Genomic DNA, 3306 nt, shown 5'->3' on the forward strand with positions numbered 1-3306 from the left:
TGGTTTATGTGCCCACATGTGTCCATTCCAAATAATTTCATGTGAGTCTAGGTCTTTTCAAGCGAGTGGCTTTGAAATGCATCTTTTGTCATTGATCTCTAATTAATCAACGATCGATAAAACTATTGTATTAATAATACGAAACTTAAAAGTGACGGTAGCCAACTTGGTAATAGTGACATTGACGTAACGACGTTATGACATTATTAATAATAGAGCTAAGACAGTACACAAGTTGAAATTTGAAGTGACTACTAATTCACTTTCAAATTAAACAATTTTTTAGTTTACCACTAAAGATTAGCCAAGACCGTTATTATTCATTTTCCTACAAAACAAGTAATTTACCTTTGACATTATTAATTCAGTTTTGGAAAGGAAAAAAATAGCCATCATTTATTTATATGTCAACAAGATAAAACATTAATTTGCCACATTTAAAATGATTTTTGCTAGGGGAAGGGAAAAAGTCGCCAACATATAATATTTTATTTCCCTATATGGAACCAAAAAAATCGCCCTCGACATTAAAATTTTCTTGCCTACAAAATGTTGGATTCACCAACATTTTAGGCATTTTTTTCAAGAGAGGTTTCTTAAAGTTATCACTAAACACAATTTAAATCAGACAACTAAATCACTATTGATGATGCAACGAGTGACCAAATGAGTGATCAGACAATTGTGACTATTGACAATACAACCAAAAACCCTATTGTATTTGATGGTCACTGCTTTAGAGCACACAATGCACTTGACAGGGCATTCTGGTTTTGTCGTTGTTCTTCCTTATATTGGCTAGACGAAAAAATGGAGTTATACAGAGGCAAAATAAATTTTAATGCTTTTTTAAAAATAGTTGAGTGTGGAATTGCAAGCGAGCTTTTTTCTTGTAGGTTTGGATTCTTGTGTGGATGATGCAAATCCTATGTGTCTGATTTATATTGATGCATAAAAAATTGAGCTTTTTAAAACTGATGCACAAACTAGTTGTAAAGTTCCCCACACTCAAGATACATTGAGGCCACCATAGGGAAGTCTGCTTGGGTTACTCATACTTGGATTATTCTTTTATCATGCCAAGAAAACTTTTACTATTCGGTCTAAGTAATTTTCACTGGTTTAAGCTAAATGTCCATGCCACTGTTTAAGACGGGGGGATCAAAGTAAATATGAAAGAGATTTCCATTTGTAGGTCTAAGTTGTTCTCATGTCAAATTATAATTGATGAAAGTGCTTCATGGAAAGCCAAACAAGATAGATGAATGTGGCCCATGAATGCCCAAATTTCCATAGCTCAAACATCAAACATCAAGCACATTCTACACAATTTGCCTACTAATAATTCATTAAAACAAAAAAGACCCAGTTGACCCCGTGAAAAGGACATTTTATTCACAAGTCAAATCTCAAGTCCAAGTATAACTAATGCATTTTTGGAATGTTTGTTGCTCCTTTCCACTTATTTGATGGAAATTTGGTTTTTCAAGAAGAAAAATGCAGAGGATGTTAGGTTATATGAACATTCATATCCACCTTTGATGCTACATACATGTATCCCTCTTCTTTACATACTTGTCCCACTGTCACCTGGAGGTGTCATTTCAATTCTGCCATGGTACTCTATATCTTGTCAATCTTCATCATTCTTTGTAATAAACTTCTCACTATCTTGTTGCCCAATATGATTCTCTGTGGCAAGATTGGCTATAGAAATTTGAGTCCCATGATGAGGAAGAACTAACAATTCCTCATCATTTTCAAATTTTCGATATTTTTCTTTATCAAACACAATACCCTCTTCATTATTTGATTCTTCCCAAGTATTTTCATCTTTAGAAGATCCTTCTAAAGAATTTGTAGTAGCATAAACCCCTTCAGATTTATCATCATCACCATGCTCTATTTCTTGTCAATCTTCTTCATTCTCTGTAATACCATTATCACTATCTTGTTGCCCAATATGATTCTCTATAGCTAGATTGACTACTGAAATTTGGGTCCCATGGTGAGGAAGAGCTAAAAATTCCCCATCCCTTTCATCTTTTCCATATTTTTCTTTATCAAATACTATACCCTCTTCGTTATTCTATTCTTCCCAAGTACTTTCATCTTCAAGAGAACCTTTTGAAGCATTTGTAGCATTATTAACACCTTCAAGTTCTTCATTATCACCACACTATGCTTCTTGTTGATCTTCATCGTTCTCTGTAATATCATTATCATTGTCTTGTTGCCCAATATGATTCTCTGCAATGAGATTGGCTATAGAAAATTGAGTCCCGTGATGTGAAAGAGTTAACAATTCCTCATCTTTTCCACATTTTTCCTTATCAAACACAATACCCTCTTCCTCATTTTGTTCTTCCTAGGGATCTTCATCTACATTTGTAGCATCATAAACCCTGCCATTGTAATTGACTTATCTTCTTGATGCATTGCTGGAGACTGCAGCCTTAATTTTTTATTTCCTTCTATGGTTGTCGGTGCAGCTCCTACAATTTCCACTTTTTTCCATTATTGCTAGCTTTTTTCCAACTCTATGTTGTTGTTGCTACACAGCTGTTAACACCTTAATCCAGTGGGAAAAAAATGTTGCTTTGTGAAAAAAAAAATCTTTATGAAAAAAAATAACACCTTAATCCAAGAGATATTTCACAAAATAAAATCTTAAGAGAATTATGCATAGATCACTACATGTAAGCAGCAACTTATCCAAGCAAATGAGTCCATATATAGCAACTTGATAGCCTGAAAAATGTGGCCAATTGATTCCCATATCCAAGAAGCACCCCAAACAAGGTAGACATATTTCTCCAATTATAATTGAAATTAGGCATTTCATCCTATTGTTTAATTGTCATCAGTTATTGGAACTAGTAATGTATCTTACTAACAAGCTTCTCAAACATTTATTTTGGCATTTAATTTCCTTGTGGATAGGCCATAGAGAAGAACTCATTTACTTCATGTGTAAAGTTACAATTTTTTGTCTATTGAAAGAGAACTTGAATCTCTATGGGTATCATACTGGCCCTCCTCCATATGGTGTCTATCTAATGAAAATTGTCTTGAATTGTTGTGATAATGGACAAGAGTCCATTTTTTCTATTTTTATATGAAACTAATGTTGATATACCTTGTTCTCAAGTCCTAGTTTATTAGTAGATAGCTTGAAGCAAAGCAATAAAAAAATGTCAATATTTGATCTCTGCCATTTGAGTAAATCTGAACCAATCTCTGCATGTGTCTTCAAGATCTTTGTAGGACCACCATCTTTAGCATAACAAAGTTTCAAAGTGTTAG

General features: G+C 33.5%; 1 non-coding gene across 1 annotated transcript; it reads left to right on the top strand.

The window, feature by feature from the left end:
* Positions 1-908: 908 nt before the first annotated feature.
* Positions 909-984, top strand: LOC149530728 (small nucleolar RNA SNORD36). The gene has a single exon (XR_016359274.1). It is a non-coding gene; the product is annotated as a small nucleolar RNA SNORD36 (small nucleolar RNA).
* Positions 985-3306: the final 2322 nt, after the last annotated feature.

Source organism: Cupressus sempervirens, chromosome 11 (genome assembly GCF_028749045.1).
Source record: "Cupressus sempervirens isolate cs-2001-9-10 chromosome 11, ASM2874904v1, whole genome shotgun sequence".
Lineage (NCBI taxonomy): Eukaryota > Viridiplantae > Streptophyta > Pinopsida > Cupressales > Cupressaceae > Cupressus > Cupressus sempervirens.